This window comes from Corvus kubaryi, unplaced genomic scaffold (assembly GCF_017639235.1).
Source record: "Corvus kubaryi isolate FWS band 111438036 unplaced genomic scaffold, C.kubaryi_AGA036_p1.0 37266, whole genome shotgun sequence".
Lineage (NCBI taxonomy): Eukaryota > Metazoa > Chordata > Aves > Passeriformes > Corvidae > Corvus > Corvus kubaryi.
In genome coordinates, this window is record NW_024581081.1 from 1,952,725 (window position 1) to 1,972,678 (window position 19,954).

General features: G+C 34.3%; 1 protein-coding gene across 9 annotated transcripts in view; it reads left to right on the top strand.

Moving 5' to 3' along the window:
- The window catches only part of PACRG (parkin coregulated), a 216,052-nt gene that overhangs the window by 18,281 nt on the left and 177,817 nt on the right, over positions 1–19,954 (top strand). The gene's annotated exons all lie outside the window — the stretch shown is intronic.

Consider the following 19,954-nt stretch of genomic DNA (forward strand, 5'->3'; position numbering starts at 1 on the left):
TTTAGAAGAAAATATTTTAATATTTTAATTTCGTTTCAACCAATATTTATGAAAAGAAAGAAGTCGCCAAGCAACTTCCCTGCATGTGTTTAGTGTATCACATCTTACAGGCTTCAGGAGTTGTGTGGTTGTCATAAATTATTCAGTAAAGGGAAAGGCCAGTGGTGAATAATTTTCAGTTTTATCGTATCTCCAAAACACTAGTTTTTATTAAAAAAATGTATTGTTATGTTCAAATTTGTAGTGGAATTTGAAACTTATCTTCCAGGCAGTAAAACATTAATGATTAAAAACTATAGTTTGCAGTTTCTATGATAAAATACCATTGCATTTAACCAGATACATAGCATGGGATCCATCGGACTGTTCTATACGTTAATTTATCAGAATTATCTCTAAAAACCTGAAAATATTTAAGGAAAATCAAAGGTTTCAAGCATTTTAGATTAACTGAAGTTAAGTATTTTACTTGTTCTTGAAATTCGTCGTACTTTACCAACATATTTATCTAGGCAACTGGAAAGGATTCCATTTGATATAAAAATGAAAATAAGTTTTTCTGGTTTGTTCAGTTTTTAGCTTGTCTGTTAATAATAATTCTATATTGTCAGTTGTAATGATGGCTTGTGTGGTAGCTCAAAACCAAATAGAGCCACCAACCTAACTCAGCAAACAGTAATCATATATAAACAACTTTCTCTCAGTGTTGTGGTTAAGGTAAAATGTAAATAAGGGTGAACAATATTCTATGACAAAATGTTAGGATGTCAGCCTCTCTCTCTGTGTTCTCCAAATGTTGTCAAGGAATGAGGTTTTTTCTGCAAATCATAAAAATGGTTTGGTTTTGTTGGTTTTTTTTTTTAATCAGCATGTCAAATAAAAATGTCTCCTTTTCATCAGAATGTATAATTTTAATTATACTCAATGTAGCCTATGCATAAGTAATGTATTTACTATAATGCTCTTATAGTAACATTTGCTTGATTACTGACTGTCTTTTTACAGAATTAAAGTGGTGGGTGTAGAGCATCATCAAAGTTTACTCTTGTTAGGCTTTTCCTAACAAGTATTTTATGAAAAAAGAAAGTAAGAAAGTACATAGAACCTCATATTTTCCTGTACTTTGTTAATTAATTAAGTTCATTATTTAATTAAATTCATTAATTTAGTTATTATTATTTTATGCAAAGGTATTTATATTTCTCAGAATGCTTTTAGTGTTAATTTCTAAGATCACTTTATTTGTATTGAGCTACGGATATCATAGAATCATAAAGGCTGGAAAAGACCTCCAAGATTATTGAGTCCAGCCTTTTTACCAATCTCCACCATGTCACCTCAACCACGGCACTAAGTGCCCCATTCAGTTGTTTCTTCAACACTTCCAGAGATGGTGACTCCACCACCTCCCTGTGCAGCCATTCCAATGTCTGATCATCTCTTCAGTGAAGAAATTCTTCTTGATGTCCAAACTTAACTTCCCCTAGCACAGCTTGAGGCTATGTCCTCTCATGTCACTGTCTGGCTGGGAGAAGAGGCCAACCCCCTCCTGGCTACACCCTCCTTTCAGGTGCTTGTAGAGAGTGATAAGGTCCTTCTGAGTCTCCTTTTCTCCAGACTAAACAACCCCAGCTCCTCCTCATAGGACTTCTCGTACCCTTTACACCTTTCACCAGCTTTGTTGCCCTTCTCTGAACTTGCTCCAGCACCTCAATGTCTTTTTTGAAGTGGGAGCCCAGAACTGGACAAAATACTTTAGGTGCAGCATCACCAGTGCCGAGTACAGAGTACAGTGCCATGTACGATCACTTCCCTCGTCCTGCTGGCCACACTATTGCTGATACAGGCCAGGATGCCATTGGCCTTCTTGGCCCCCTTGGCACACTCTGGCTCATGGTCAGCCAGCTTTCGACCAACACCTCCAGGTCCTTTTCTGCCAGGCAGTTTTCCAGCCACTCTGCCCCCAGCCTGTAGCACTGCATGGGGTTGTTGTGACACAGCACCAGGACCCAGCACTTCTTATTGAAGGACATACAATTGGCCTCAGCCCATTGATCCAGCCAGTCCAGATCCCTCTGCAGAGCCTTTCTACATTCAGCAGACCAACACTCACATCAAACTTTGTGTCATCTGCGAACTTACTCAGGGCTCACTCAGATCATCAGTAAAGATGTTAAACAGAACTGGCCCCATTACTGAGCTGTGGGGAACACCACTAGTGACCAGCTGCCAGCTGGCTTTCACTCTATTGACCACCACTCTCAGGACCTGGCCATCCAGCCAGTTTTTAACACAATGAAAAGTGCACCTGTCCAAGCCATGGGCTGCTAGTTTTTCCAGGAGGATGCCATGGGAGACGATCAAAGGCTTGACTAAAATCCAGGTGGACAACATCCACCTCATCTGCTAAACAGGACACCCGGTCATAAAAGGAGATCAGGTAGGTCAGGCAGGACCTGCCTTTCCTAACCTGTGCTGGCTGGGCCTGATCTCTTGTTTGTCGTGTATGTGCCATGTGAACGCACTCAAGATGTTCCATAACCGTACCTGGTACTGGCGTCAGGCTGACAGGCCTGTACTTTCCTGATCCTCCTTCCAATCCTTCTTGTAGATGGGCATCACTCTGGCCAACCTCCAGTCATCTGGGGCTCCCTGAGTTAACCAGGACTGATGATAAATGATGGAGAGTGGTTTTGTGAATTCTTCTGCCAGATTCCTCAGTGATCTGGGGTGAATCCACCCAACCCCATAGACTTGTAGATATGTAGACTTCTAAGCCCATGAACATCTTCATTTTCCTTGTAGAAGCCAGATGAGCATAGGTGTCCCATTGAACCCAGATCATCAAAGATATTGATATAAATTAAAAATTGTTTGGGATATTAAGGATTCGTCTGTAAACATAGTATATGTCTGGTTTGAGTATGAGCAGGAATATAAAACTTTGTGCTGCTGTGGCATTAAGTTCAGTACAGGGAAGCTACTGTGGTTGGTACTGGGGAATCTGGATGAACACCTCTGTGCCAGAAATTGCAGAGCTACTGATAGTTCCATCTCAGCGTCAGCTCAGGGAAAGCTGGTACAGAGTGTGCTAATACATGCTGTGATAACCTTTCTGTTTACAGTGGAGGATGTTCACCGCATAGATCTACCAGATTTTTAACATGTCTAGTTATGTTTAATGTTATGTGTGTTTATATATAACTGAATTGTATATACATGTAGTTATGCAGCTACTTGATGCAGATGTCTGTATATATATAAATAACTATGTGTTCTTGTATTTTCACGAAGAGATAGGTAAATTCACAGTTAAGTTACTTTGATACATTTCTCAAATTCTGTTTTCATACCATTTGGATATGTCATAATTTAAAAAAAAATCTAAGGCATTTTCATAAACATGAATGAGAAAATGTGTATGCAATATTAAAGCAAAATTATCGTTATCTTTTACCATGCAGACATAACTAATTATTTTACATGGATCTGCAGAGATCATTTGTAAGTATTTTTAAAGAGCTTAACCTTTTAGCGTTGAATTAGTATAAAAAAAATTTAGCCCAAAGATTGCTTTGCCCAGTTAGCAATTTTTGAAAGTAAGAGTTCATAATGGCAGTATTTCTTGTGTTCCCTCTCCTTGCAGTCTTCATAGCATAGCTTGGTAGCTAATAGGGGTATTGCTAGCAACCCTAGTACTTAGATGGCATAACTTTTACCATTTTAATAGATTCTTACATTATTTTTTTGATAAATTGTCACATTTACAGTGTTTGCAACAGTTCTTTAATTTGGTGTAAGTAAACCGGTTTACTTACACCAAAGTCTGGATGACTATGCTATAGTGTGTGTGTTTTGTAACATGAAATTCTCTTCAGCTTTGGCTGATATATAAGCTTGAATTTTAGGATTTCCTTTCTTACTTGCAGAATAACTGTGGCCAACTACCAGAATAATATTGCATCAAAATTTGGTGTCAGACCAGACCCTTCAGCCAAAGTGAATATTTGAGAGCCCTCTGAACTGCTGTGTGTTAGGAGGGGTGGAACTGGATCCAAAAAAACCCCAAGCTGTCCCGTTTTCAGAACTTGGCTTTATCCTACCCCTGACGAAACAGCAGAATGTCTGCAGAAGACATAAAGCTTGGTTCTTATTCCTGGTAAATGTTGCCCCATGTCCAGGCATTTATTTCTGGCATGCAGTTTCCCTTCTTTTCTTCCTTCTTCTCTGCCTCTGACACAAGCACCACATGGACATTAAGGTATCTTAATATTCCAGCAAAGATAATGAGAGGTAGAGGAGAAAAAGAGACTGGAGGGAGTTGTTCCATTTACCAAAGGTGGAACTATTTCTTTGCTTGTTCCTTTAAAAGAGCACATAGGAACAAATACTATGTTAGCTGTAAAACATACCAAAATTAGGAAACTCCAGATTCTACATTGCCTATGGTATCTTAATTACTATTTCTTTGTGTGTTTATAGTGTACTATAATTTTTAATAATGTTACAGTAACTTTTATTATTTAGTCCTCAGGATAAACTTGGAAGACTCAGAAATGAGATTGCATGCACGATATTAAATCTGCTGGGTTTAGATTACTGCTTCATTTTGCAACATTAAAATATTTTGCTCAATCACTGTATGTCAACAAATGTGATGAAATCTAATCAGCAAATATCTGGGAAAATAATATTTTAGAAATATATATTATGTTAGATGCATTTTATTTTGTTAAATTATTGTGCAGGAGTGCTAAAATTTATTTGATCAGAAAATATTGTTCATAACAAATAATGTTTAATAGAGTGTATATCTGTCTTTACCATTGTTGTGTCCATGCGTGCAATGAAGACAAGAATATCTAGTTGTAAAACTCTAATATGCTAAGTGCTGTGAGCAAAAGAAAATTTAGATAATATAATAGAATTCCTTTTATATAAAACTAATGTAATTCAAACTCATTATAGTGATGACTATCCTTATATTTGCATCTTTTACTGTGTGCAAATAAGACTTATAATTATATCTCATGATAATAGTTACCAAATTTGCACGTTTGTTCCATCAAAGATTGCAGACTTATTTAAAGCATAGAGATTCTTTTCATTTTGTCTAATTCTCTTTGTGATTAATGCTATTTTTGCTATAAATTCTCCTGGCTAATCCTGTTCACAGATTATGTTCTGTTTCTGTTTAGTAGGTCTAAAGAAGCAATCTGAGAAGTAAGAGAAATGCTTCTGTGAGTTACCTATCCTTTCTTATGACTCAAGCCCTTCTGACAGTTATTAATATTGTAGCATTTTCCTTCTGCCTCTCCAGTTTGCTGGATGTTTGACTTCCATCTTACTCTGCCTGCAAAAGGGACTCCTCTGGCACATATTTAAAGAATATGACATGCTTCCTTGCTGATGCTCTCTTAAGTGCTTCCAAATTACTTTTTTTTGTTGTTCCATCCTTCTTTCCACAAAAATGTTTTGTGTTTTTAAACCTAGTTTCTAAAAGGGGAGAGATGAAGCTGGAGAAACTATGGGCAACGCAAGGTCATAAGAAATGCTAAAGGAGCTGAGATCATTGTGGTGTTGGGTACTATGGAGGAGAATACAAAACAGTAGGAAACTCCAGTTAGGAATTCTTCCTATTATTGAACAATTTATTTTGGTACATTGCCACTGTAGAAGTGTTTAAACTTGCCCTTAAAGGACTCTGTGATATAACAAAGGGCTAACTAATCAGGAAAACTAGGGTGCTGATGCTTTTTCTGTGGTTAAAATACAGAGCTGTAAGGTTTCTTACCAAATTTGTTAAGGCTAAAGTATATTTAATTGTTTCAAATGCATTCGTTTTTTGAAGCTGTACAATAAATAAAGCACATAGGATGCATTTATGATTTTCTCTGTACTGTACTCTTTTTATAGCTATCAAGAAGCAATAAGTAATTACTGATACAATCAACAGAGTTTTTTTCTTCTGCTGCTTCTCTGTAAATGGAAAACTATTTGATGCCTATTTATATTACAGCTTGAGTGAGAAAAAGCAGTTGTTGAAATCTTCACTTACAAAATTAAATTATGTGGGTTTTACAAATGTTGATTTTTGAAAATCTCATATGCAGTCTATATGCTGAGAATTCATGGGGTCTTAAAAATAGTTATGGCAAATTCTTATATAAACTTTGGATTGAATTGCTAACTAAATGATTAAATAATTTTTTTCTAAAAATATTACTTCTAACAAAAGGCAACTGGAATGGAACATAAGCAATAACATTTCTTTTTAAAAAAGCTATGTTACTTTTTGAAAAACTGAACCTTGACTAAACTTTCATTAGTTGTATCTTCATCCTCCAAATGTAGATTATTTCAATTTTGGATCAACTTATTTTGAGAATTCTAACTTCGACTTTTATTTTTCACCTCATCAGACACACTGTAATGTTATAATAAAAAAAATTGTTGTCTTGAGCTAGTGTTCTAAGATTAGTTAATAGCCCTGACCAGCTTATAATATATATGTGTGTGTGTGTGTGTGTGAAAATTTAGGGCGGATTATTCATATGATAACAAGGAAATCCTCCCAGGAGCCCCAATGCTGGATTGTTTTCCATTGTTTAGAGCTGAAGAGAATTGGAAGGTTTCAGAACTAGCTATCATGTGAAAGAGCAATAAACTTGTTCATATGTATCTGAAATAAGCTGGATGCTGGATTTTTTTTTTATTTGAGCCATGTCCTTTCAATTTTCACCCACATTTCTTTAAATTAAGATGTTAACCACATAAATTACTGTCATAAAGGGACATAACTCAGCTGAATATGTAGTTATATATGCAGTTTTTAATTCTATTTGATATTTTTATTGTAAGACTAAAAAATTAAGTATATATGCCTGATTTTCCAAGAAGGCAAACATGCATATCTCTGTATTTGAATATATGGTATTGCCCTAATTTGTAAAGGTTACAAATGTTAACAACGTGCACAATAACAACTACGCAACTCAAGGCTTGAGACCTATGACAGTCTCTGGTTTTGAATCACTGGTTTGGTTGTATTATTGCTTGGTTAAGAATAATTATTATTTTGAAACATGAAATGTTTTTCTGATATTTCACTGTCTCTAAAAGATTCAAAATAAATCTTTCAAACATCCTTAAAGTAATATTTTTCACTTTTATGAATACTTCGTATCTTGGGGGTGCTAAACAATTGACTGTTGAATGGTTTTTCTTTTGATATAACATTCTCAGGTGTTGAGTCAGAAAAAATAGGGATTATTTCATTAATTCTGAATTTTGCTACTTCTAATATCTCCATGTAGCTATTCACTTATCTCTTCATGAGAATGAACTTCAGTTACTCTGTAGATGTAATTTCAACTTGCTGTTTTATAGCAATTCTTCAAATAGTCATCCAGACAAATCTGTTCTTGAAAGCTTCTTGAAGGCTAATTATATATCCTACATTGAGATGCATGTTATGTCAGTGAAAAAATTGTAAATCAGGACATAATTATGAAGTTTAGTAGCTCTAGAAAAGTGCAAAGAAGAAAATTGAGGATTTTTTTTCCTAATGCAATTACTGTTCTTCACCTTAAAGATCTGTGATTAGCTTAACTGGGATAACCCTGGTAGAGATTTATGCAAACCTATAAAAGATTAATGCTGATTTCTATAGATTTTTGTATTTGGTAAGCTGCCATAAAATACACAATTCACTAAAACACTTCTTGTTAATTTGCTGAGGTATGACATGACTTATCCTCACATATAAAATGCCATTTTAATCATATGTTACTGGGATTTATTCTTCCCAATCCAGTCACAAGAGCAATATAACTGATTGGCACTTTTCCAACAATAAAGCCTTGGTCTTGAGTCAGGTTTACCCTGTGATGATGACTGTATAACATCTCTCTTTCAACCCCTGTGGTTTTTCATTGCCTCTCGAGCCTGGTACCATCTGTTTGATTAGGCATTGAATTGTCAAGAGGCTTTGCAAATCTCAATAATGGGTATGGAACGCTATCCTGAATTTTAGGCTCTTGTTCCCCAAGGAGGAACATGGAATCCAAAGCTTAGTCACTAAGCTCCCTGTATAGCATCTTGAGGATAACTGCCATAAAAAGATGAAACTTACGTTCTGAATAGACGCCTCTTGCAATAGGAAATGTGAAACATTTGTTATCTTTGGCTTACAGGTGCAGGAAGGTACACTCATTCACTTGAAGTTAAAAGATTGAAAGATCTTTTTCAGAGAATAATCAGTTATCAGTATTCTTTGAACAAATGAAGTTGGGACTTGCTCCTATGCCAGTGATACAGCTGCCATCCTCTATCTAATTTTCACTAGTTAGCCAAAAGCCTCTAGACACTAGTTTTAGTGTTTAGAGGCTTTTGTCTAACAAGCGAAAAGTCTAGGTTGGATTCTCTAGAAGAGATTCAGGTTCACTTCTCACAAGAGCCTCCATATGTTCATATATATTCTTAACATTTTCTACTTCTTTCATGTCAAATGGGAAAGTGACAACAATGAAAGGAGTTCTCTGCTTTTACGTTTGAAAGGAGCTGTTTTAGCATGATAAATTGGCAGAAGTGTAATCCCTCTTTTCCCTGAACATGAATATAATTTTTTGATTACTTAGTGCATGAAAACAGTTTAGCATAGCCAGATAGAAGGCAAGAGAGAAAAAGCAAACATTGCAGCAGGAATAAGGCTATTGTGGCCCTACAGCTTTGAACATGCTAAAATACATTTTCGTTAGAAGAGTGGTGACATCCTGAAATGGAAGCAAACAAACTTACTATATTGCTTGAATGTATTTCAAAGTAAGTTTCTTTTATTTCATCTGAAAGCAGAGCTAACATTCATTTCCCCCTCAGTGAAATGCAAACCTATAATTGCTAGTTGAAAAAGAAAGCCAAATTGTTACAACAGGTTTACTATAGTATTTTCAACCCCAAAGAACAGTATTCTATCATTATCACTTTGTTGAGTACTTAACACTGCAAGACAAAATGTCAAAATATAATTTAAGTACAGTGTAAATTTTTATTGGTTTTTAATTCGAAAATAGACCAATAAATAATTTTCACGTCACAGTTATTTGTGAACACTTACATTATCAGTTATTAAAATAAATTATGATTAGTGTTTTCTGTTGATTGCAAACAGAAATGTTTTTGAGAATATATACTGTTTCAGAGCTTGGTTGAAAGAGTCATATCAGAAGAGTCAGCAGTCACTGCTGCCTTTGCCATGTCATTTATTTTTATGAATTTCAAGTACATACTTGGAAGTAGTTTAATAAAGTTTTTGCAGTAGAAAGACACAATGTGATGCTAAAAGAATCGAAATTCTTTTTTTTTTTTAGAAGTAACAACCCAAACAGCAAAGTAGATTTTAAATGTTAGTGCAGCTATGTAAGCCAAGCAAGGAAGTCTGCAAAACAGAGCAGAAAGCAGGTTCTGTAATAATTAGCACTTAGTTTTCTGAGGACTTTTTTTCCTTTCATCCATGTTGTATTATGGAGCAGTATCATCAGCAGAGTGGTACCAGTAGCCTTCAAGAGATTATGATCAAATTTAATAATACCTACAAAACAGTCTTTATACAGTGTGAGTAGATTTATGAAACATTATCATTGTGTTTAAAAAACATTATCATTAGGCTTGGAGTAATCAGCATAGCAAAGAAATTAACGAGTATTTAAGGTGAGGTACTGTGGCAGAGCAGCACTTGTTGAACAAAGATGGGAATTCAGGGTGTTCCAGTACTTTGCTGGAGCTGCCGTTATCTTCTGAGCTTTGGTTTTCATTATTTTATTGAAACAACACATCCTAACTAAAAGGAAAGTCTAATGTTTATGCTGAGTTGCTTTCTAAATCCACTCATCATTTTAAAATGAGTGGCATCAAAGGTGTTACTCACTAAAAATGTTTGGTTTTGTTTTGCAGCTATCAGTAACAGTGAGAAATTAACCATTTCTCCTGAATTTTGATGTTCGCCCTGGAGGCAGCAGAAAAATAAAATGTATTGTAATTTATATTGTTTTCCCAAAACTTAAATGCCCTTGATTAATAACAATATATGTGACAGCAAAGGATAGCTCTGCTTTCAGTCTGTTACAAAGATCACAGAAGCAGTAAATGTTAGGACTCTAAGATGTTTCCTGAGGGATCAAGAAATCTGTACTTTTCTAAAGACTGACCTATCACCTTGAAAAGCAGCCATGAAGGAGAGCTGCAAATGCAAGACCACTGTCAGGTCAACCTGTCGTGGTGCTGACAGGTCTCTGATATAAAACCCAATTTACAGTTTAAGAAGCACATCCATTATCCTTCTGATTTTAAAATATAACATACATCAGCAAAATGATAAAAGAAAGTGCTTAAGAATTATGAAAGTCAAGGACTATTTCATATCAGAAAGTCACAACCTTTTTAGCATATTACTGATTAAAATTAAAGTGAATTTTAATATTCATCTGTGTCTTTATTTCTTCCAGAAAGTTAAGGGTTAGCATCAGTTGAACTTCAATCATTTTAATTCTACTTGTATTACGCTGTTTGGATTATCCAGATGTTCTATTACATTACTCTTTATAGGAGTTGAAGGGGTTTTTGGAAATGTGGATAATTTTAGACAAAGTGATGTGTCAGTTTTTGGGAAAAAGTACTGGCTTTTTGATCCTCATGAAAAAAACTAACAAGCCATATTTTTCCTAGCATTAGGTATAAGCTTCATCTCCATTTGTAATTTAGAACAGAATAAAATTTTTACGTTTTCTGTGTTTCTGTGGTGTCTTCTACTTAAGAAAGTTTCAGTTCTTAAAAATGGAAAGTTTAAGGCATTACTGAATGGTCAATAAAAAGGAAAAGCATTGTAATTTTTTTTACTTGATTACCTTAATGGATTTCAGTATTAAGTTCGATGACCTAAACAAAACACTGATTATTTTACTGTCATCTCCACCAAGGCTAATGGAAAAAAAAAGATTATGGATTTCTAGTACCAAAGCTTTTACTCTTTAGAACAGTTTCCAATGTTTTCTTACTTATGAAATTTTAAAATAGCTGTTTTAACTTTGCCTATATTTTATCTTACCTTTTTCTTTTATTGCTAGGTAGAGTTGCTTAGTACATAACTCTTAATTCTGCAGAAATACTGGGCATAAGATTGCCTAAGTACATTTTTAAAACTTAGAAGTGCCTTAGGAATAAATGTACTATTAGTTTCATATTTTTCATGTGCTTTTGATTTTTCCAGTCTTTGTCCAGTCTGTTTGTAAACTATTTGCGTTTCTTTAAACTAGGAGGCCTGTAAATTCCAGAAGGGCTCTAAAATCTTGTCTTCATTTTGGTTTAATTTAACTTCTACTGGTAAGCATTTTAAAATCATTAATCTGTGCTCTGATCAGTGAACTCCATATAAGATAAAAGACAGCAATCCAATCTTTAAAGTTGAAATACATTTCATTGATATTTCTAAAGTCTCAGAAGATTCTCATATGGAGTAATTTATGAAGACACAAAATAATTGTAATTTCAGCCAACTGGCTCAAAATCTGTTATGTTCACTTAATATATGTTTGCTGTTCTAGTCTGTATTTTCACTAAGTATTTCCTTGTTCCTTGAAGACAGTGAGATATTATCTGATTTATTTTATGTATCAACAAAATTAAGGATGCTTATAATTTAAAAGAACTAAGAAAAACACTTTTTAGCCATGTAATCTAAATCATGTTTTAGCCATGTAGTCTCTGGCAAGATTCTTCTTTAACTTATAATACATATAACTGCATCAATTTTAATAAGGACACTGCAATAATTGTCATATAGGTTTATTTATAATGTGCATATCTTCAGGTTAATTGCCTTCTAGGAACAGCTGCTCTAAAGGAGCCTTGTTCCTGCACCTGAATTTAGCTAACAGGAGGCAGCCCTACAGAATCAGCCATTTTTGGAAGTAATCATTGTGATGGTGAAAGAAGGTCATCTACCACAGATAGGCTTTAACTTGAATTTTACTAAGAATTACAAGGAAACAGATATTCTTTTGAAGTAGGTTTTTTGTTGTTATTTTTTGCTTGTTTGGTACTTTTTGTATTTGGCTTTGTTGGGGTTTTTTTTTGGTGAAGGTTAAATATAATACAGCTTTTTTGGAATTAATGTAAAAACATTCTATTCAAATAAGTTGAATTTGATACATTTTTAATTTCATGCAAATTTTGAAAAATCTGTGTTATTCTTCTAATGATTGTTTGAGGAGAAAAACACTTTGAATAAATACTATAACTCTTACAGATTCTAAATTCAAGGTATTTAAATACTAAAATATAACATTTACTTTGAAATTTCCAAAACTAACTCTTCCTATAAAGCAAATTTTGTAATTTTCGGTAAGGTATAGGCTATTTCCTGGTGATAAAGTTGCTCAGTTTTGTGATTTCCCAAGGCTTCCTTATATGGCCTGTTTGAACTATTACATGTGTTCCAAAAAATGTATTTTTTGACAGCTCAATGTAAGGTTATACTGTCTGCAAGCAGGAAGCGCAGGCCAAATGTGCAGAGTAGGGTCTATGTGTTGTAAAGCTCATAGAATGAGAAGGGAATGAACAAAAATTATCTATTACTATCACGAGAGTGGTAACAGCAGTGGTAAGCAGCAATGGGCTGTGGCCTTGTATATCATGGACTAAACAAGGCTTGTAGAGACTGTATGTAAGTTATTTTATTCATATATAATATCAGCAGTTGGAAAAAGGTCATGAAGATAACTTCTTGCATTATGTGTAAATCCATTATACTGCAAAACATATTTATGCAAGACATATTTAAATGGAATATTTACCTGATTTTGTTTGCGTTCTAGATTTTTCCAAAGTATAATTATTATAGAAAAATTATCTTTATATGAATGGTCCCCTCCTAGGTGTGTTACCATACGGACTTAAGGTGAAAGAACTTTAAAAGGAAAAATTGTTCTAGACTAATTAGTGCATAATGAAATATTTTAGAAAATCTCCAGCTCTAGATGGGTGTTAGTGATGTACCCTGCAGACTTGGTCCAGAGCCCACAGCATTTAATTCCCCTTGCTTCAACGAAATTTCTTTCAGAACTACTGAGCCAGCTTTTAATATTTACTGGAGTAGATAGAGTTCAGGCAATTAGCAATTTTGAATAGGATTTAATGGGGCATCCAGATGATTTATTGAGCTCTCCAAAGTGTTACATAGATTGAGTTTCTTTGTAGTTGTCTTGTTCCAGAGTGGAGGAGACAACCTGCTCATTAATGTGTGTGCACCTTGCAGGAAACATTTCCACCAGCTTCCAAAAGCAGCAGTAAATTCTGTTTTCTGCAGGTATGGTTCCATGAGCAGGTGAGCTCATATAACACTTTACTACTGCCTAGAAATCTTGATTGCTTATAATTTTTTTTTCTCCCCTGGTCTTCATTTTGCAGCCTCTCTTCTTGTGTCATCTCTCCTGTTCCTCTGACACTAGAGTAAGGTGATTTAGCTTGCTAAGCCAGCAAAAAACTATCAACTTTTTTCTCCTAGGTTAGATTTCTATCAAGTTATTCAGAGGACTCAGCTCAGGGAACACTCACAAACATGTCACCCAGTAAAAGTCAGATGTTGGGAGTGTATGCTGGGTAGCAGGGAGTGGCAAAAAAGGAAACTCTACCTTTAAGCAGTGGTGAGATGTTAGATCAGCTCATTGTATAGGAATGTTGTGATAGCAAAGCCACTACTGAAGCTTGCACTTGACAGTGATCCCTCGAAGATACACTGGCAGGCATGATTTCCTGCTTCAGGCAATGGAGCTAAGGGTCCAATGTGTAAGCGTTTCTATAATCACATCTAAAATTTAAAAAAAGGTCTATTAGGATTAGTTCTTTATTAAACCCATTATATTTAGAATGAATTCTTTATCCTCTAGAGGATCCTTGGTTCTCTTTACTTCTTTGTGATACATTCAGTTTTCACTTGGTGTACTATTCAGGTGTATTGGGCAAAAATGTTCAGGCTGTGTGTATGCATTCTCTCCGTTTTTCTTTCTCACGAAGTTTTACATTCATCATAGTTCTTTTGTGATATAGTTTGCAATATAATATATACTGTATGGAATACCTCTGTAGTCTATTATTTATTCTATGCTGTTGTCATTATCCAGTTAAATACTTTTTTTTTATTTTTCCATTCCTAATGCACTGGGGTACATATTCCTGAGTGCTGGACATCATGCAGTATTTTCAATGTCATTAACTAAAAGCAGGAAAATTATTACGCTGATAAGCATTTAATTCATTTTGTATCTCTTCCCCATATTTACTGTTTCGTGGATAATTCAATTTTTTTTAGCTTTTTTTTTCGGTTAGGAAATAATCTATTTCTCAATAGGTTAACATTCTCAGTATTTTCTCTAATATTGCTATCAGATTATTTAAGGCTCGCATATTCTCTTTAGAAATAGCTTTTTCAGAGGAATTTTAATCTGTTTATTTTGTTAGATTTTACTCATCTCCCAGTCATGATTGGGTTTTTAGGAATAACCCCAGGTTAGGTATTCTTCCTTTTTTAGCATAAAAGTGCTGTTTTTTTCTGAGCAGTTTTCAAAAAATCACTGTGAACATTTCTAGTTCCTGTACTTTTCTTGTAAAAATGTAATTTATTATTCATTAATTAAAATGTCTTTAAGCTGTTTTAATAAACTTCCAGGTTTATATCACAATACTATTGCAATATTCCATGTTCCCTTCCTGCTTTGGCTACAGCAAGCCCCATGAAACTAATGAATCAATGAAGATGTAGGAGGAGAAGAAAAGGCACAAATCAATCATACCACAATTATCCAGTCTTGAGTGTTTATCAGAACACTGCATTTCAGGCAGTTTCAGTCACATGAATAATATCAATATCAATAATAATTACTGCAACATTGCTGATTCCAGAACAATCATCGCTTTTGCAATGTTAGGGGAAGATTTTCTTCAATTTTGGGCACTGGGATGTTTTTCAATTAGGAAGTGGTCACAGCACCAAGCCTGACAGAGTTCAAGAAACATTTACACAATGGTCTCAGGCACATGATGTGACTCTTGGGAATTGTCCTGGGCAGGGCTGAGAGTTGGACTCGATAATCCTTGTGGGTCCCTTCCAACTCTGCATATTCTGTCATTCTCTAAAACTAGTTGGAACTTTATGCTGCCTTTGCCTCAGAGCAAAGATTTGTGGTCACGTATTTGATTTTCACAATAATTTGTTTCTCAACACCAGATATTATTTACAGTCATGTTCCTGTGTTTATTCCTTAGCATGCAGAAATACTAAGGTGTTAAACAGCATAAAATTTTACTAATAATTCCTTTGTGGATCATTTTCTTCCCATAAGTGAAAACAAAGCAAGCCAGAGAAAGGGTAACTTCTTTGTTTTCTGAGATTACCTTATCTATATGGCTTTCGAATCTTTGAAAAATGTGTGTTACTGTACTATTCTTAATGGTGTAATTGCAGATTCATAGCACATTATCACTAGAAGCCATAGTAAAAGTGCAGGATCTGCTGATGGCATTGTATAAAACCATATCAAGATGAGAAGCTCAAAGTTATTGTATCTGTTATTGATTTAAAAATCTTAAATGCATCTTATGCACATGATAGAAATATTTGAAGATAATTATTTCACTGAAACAGAAAACTGAAGAGCTTGGAGGAATATTCTGGCAGACTATTCTCAGAAAGCTACAGAAATGGTATGGAAATACATCTATCACGTAGTGATAATTACTAACGTTTTATTTTCATTTAGTCTTTGTCCCTATGTGAGAGTATTTTACTCTGATTCAATTTGTCTGCAGTTTCATTATGTCTAATCCAGTTTATTGGTCAGTGTGATAGGTAATGACCCTTTTCTTCCAGAGTTAAAAGACAAAAACACGTGAGAAAGAAATACGAAAATATATTATTAGAGTTATTGAGCGGTGGTTTATCTTTGCATCATTTTTAAGCAAACTTAATGTTTATTTGAGCAAAGTTATTTTGTCACTGAGGTGTAGTTACTGTTAAGATTTTAGATGTCAGCACTTCCAGTAGTTTTGAAAATAGGTTTTACCTGTCATCGAGCTCTGTCATTGCTCTAATTTTGTTTTTTCTGAATTCTCTATGCAGTTACTCAATATGGTTTTGATCTTCACAGAAGCTGTATCTTTATGAGTGCATTCTCTCTGTTTCTTCTTATCTGTTGAAACTGGAAAATTCACCAAAAAATTGTGCATGGAACCATATTTTTTGGTTACAATTCTTTTGGCTAATTGCACCTTTTTTTGCCTTTTTCATTTTTTTAATTTTTAAAAATATATGTAAACTTCTTCGAAATTTATTTCATATTCTTTCAGCAGTAGATTCTGTTCATTGACGATCTAAAGAAAACTGACAACTGAACGTTTAGAGTTTTTTATGTAGGTGCTCTTGAGTCTGATAATCTGGTTGCCTGCTAATGATCCTCGGATGACAGCTGTTCTGCAACCCATCTGGGGGACGTAGGGAGAGGGTGTATAGGTTTTTTCTGGATCGCAGTAAGAAAGGCCTGACAACAAAAGACATGATAAAATATCTATTTTAATAGGACAGAATAAAAAGATGAATACAGATAGCAAATAAATCTTATGTCCTTTCAGATGCTGGGAACCCTCCTTTTATTCAGCATTGAACTGGCCTCAAAGTGGATTTTCCACTGGCACCTCACTAGGGTTTCAAAATGCTGGGGTTTATTATGTATATACATTTTTCTCTTTATTTTTTGAGATATTAGGACTTCATGTTTCTGAAGGAGACATATCTAAAGATTTTAATATATAGCTTCTGATAACTGATTTGTGCCAATATCAGCTGTGATTAGTTTGATAATCTCTTACAGCGTCTTTAATCCTTTCTAATACCCTTTATTATTGCAGACGCCAGTGTCTGACATCAATGTTTTTATTATGCCAGTTACAATCTGGCTTAATTCTGGAAATCAGATTTTTCTAATTGCATGCTCTGCCTGCGCATCTTTGTAGTTTTCTTTTGTGGCAACACTGTATAATCCTAAGTATCTTTTGTTGAGATTTTTTTCAAGTTGTGATTTTACCAGTAACCATATGATTAATTTCTTCCTTCTTTTATTACTAGCTGAAAGTATTTTGATTGATAAATATAAAGCAAAAGCTGACTGATCACATAAACCTGAAATTTTAGAACCTCATTTTTTTCAGGAATAAAGGAAATAATTCTTAGCAAGTAATTTGCTCAATGAGTTTAAATGAGTTTACTGTCTCATGTTTCAAAATTGTTTATGAGACTATCTGAATTCCCTCACTCTTATCTATTGTACTGATTTGTTGTGCAAATATTTTTAGCAATTTGGCAATTAATTTGTAATGGAGTTATTTGGTTTATAATAAAACACAGTTTGAATTAGGTAGACTTTCTAAGTAGTCTCTTCAATCCATCTAAGTCAGCCATCTTTTGGAAGACCATCTTTTCTTTTGAAAAAGAAAGCATAATTCAGAGTAGAATCACTATACTCAAGACTTTGAAGAGTAACTTACAACTGTGGCTATTTTGTCCTGGAAAATAAAATGTGAGATTGCAAGTACTTGGGCAATAAAATACAAAATTTAATATATGATCAGCTGGAGATTTTCATTTTTTTTCAGTAATCTCATAAATTCACCAAGAGAGCTCTTGTTAGATGGATGGGTAACAAGCAATTTTTCATTGCACTAGAGTTCTTTTTCACAGAAAAAAGTGTCCCAGAAATGTAAACGTTGTCCATACACCTTATTAGAAACCATTTTCATGTAAATTTGTAGAGAATTCAATATGAAAAAAAGGATTGAAAAATTGAGCTAAATGTTTGTAACCAGTAAAATTAAAAACTATCAGCACGTAGCTTAGTCTGGAGCAAAGGAGATTTAGGGGACACCTTATCACCCTCTACAGAGAAAGGAAAGTGAAAGGAAGGTAAAGTGAGGTGGGGGTCAGTCTCCTCCAAGTAAGAAGCGATAGAACAAGGGGAAACAGCCTCAGATTGGACATGGGGAGGTTTGTATTGGATATGAGCAAAACTTCACCAAAAAGGTTGTCAAGTCCTGGAACAGGCTGTCCAGGGAAGTGGTTGAGTCAGCATACCTGGAAATATTGAGAAGGCATGAAGATGTGGCACTTAAGAGCATTGTTTAGTGGTGGACTTGGAAGTGCTGGGTTAAGGGTTGGACTCAATGATCTCAGGGATCTTTTCCTACCTTAATGATTTCTTGATTCTGTTCTATTATTAGATGCAGTACTTTATTCTGACTTGTATCAATGTTATTATTAGTTGCTCTCAGTTGACAGCTGAACTGTCAAATGCTGTATGATTCAAAATTAAATTTTTCTTAAAAGGTTAATAAATCTGATAAGTAAATAATAGTTACTGCTCACCAGTCTTTCAAATTTTTACTTCACAATTAGCCAGCCATCTTTTCTTTCTGAGATTGTGTAATTGATACATATCAAATAAAATTGTCAGGTTTTTTTATCAATTTCTGTTTAACTTTGAAGTTGTAGTTTCTGTTACAGAGCTGAAGGAGAGCTTCTATTTTGATTTTGTTGGTTATGTAAATTAGTCTAATGTTATTCACCCTATCTACAAATCTTGTTGCTAGATTCTGTATATCTTGATTGCATTTGTCAAGGAAAATAGAGCTAATAAGAAAATAAACAATTGCAATGGGTTAGAAACAAATCATAAGTATCTTTACAATGATTATTAATGCATAATGTTCTATTACTGTGGTCTCTTTTTTTGTTGATCCTCAGTTCTGCAAAGAACTCATGCTTGTGCTTATCTTGTGGTAAGCTGAATGAGTTCAAGAAAAGATGGATGAGGCCTAATTTTTTACTGCTAGTTTCCAGTTGTCACTGCTGGGGTTTCAACTTTACTTTTTACTCTTTACTGGAAAGAGCATTTCTTCTACCCAAAAAGGTGGAGAAAACGATGAAAATTAAAATAAATTTTGCCAGGTAGAGAATCATGCTCAAATTGCCAGTTATCTTTTGGTATCCACGTTAGCTTACTGAAAACTGGCTCCTCTGACAGAAAAAAATGACCTATGTAGCTTTATGACAGCAAACTCTATGATGTTGTTCAGAATAGCCAGATACCTCGCAGTCTTCATCCTAGTGTCTGTATTTATATCTAGCAGCATGATGGACACTGAAAGATGATTTGTTTAAATGACCCCCAGCAAAATTGCTGTGTATGTTGAAAAAAGTCATAAAGATTCGAAACTGAGGGGGAACGTCACATCTATTGGAACTCTGTTTTCAATGCTTTTTCAAACAGTCCTTCATTTCTCCATATTGGATAAGCTTCTTTCATAATAATGAAGGCTTTTTTCTTTACTTTTTCTTTTTTTTTTTTTCATTGTATGTGGAAAAATGGTGCAGTGAGAGCAAAGGAAAACAATTTTAAAAACTTCCATGTCTCAGAGCCATAATTCTTGTTCATTTGTGTTCATGGAAGAACTGCTTTCTGACAAGCTCTTATGGTTTTTCTAATTGATTCTCTTGCAACTTATGTGGAGTAAAATTATTTGTATTTCCGTTCTGCCACTTAAAAATCTAGCTCCTTTTCCCTTAACTCCATCTACAACTAGATCATGTTAACTGTGTTTCTTCTATGTTTTCTATCTTATCTCAAGAGTCTGCCAGGTCCCAACAGAATTATACTTTGTGATACTGAAAATTGAAACTTTTACTGGAATTCTGTTTTCCTTTCCTACAGGTTGATTTATTTTAAAATACTGTTCTTTATAATTAAAACAATATAAATTTTTTTACTTTGATTGGCATGGTCTTTAAAATATGATCTCTATGTCTTGAAGTTCAAACTGGGAGTTCGAAAATTAATTCTCTTCACTTAGAGATGCT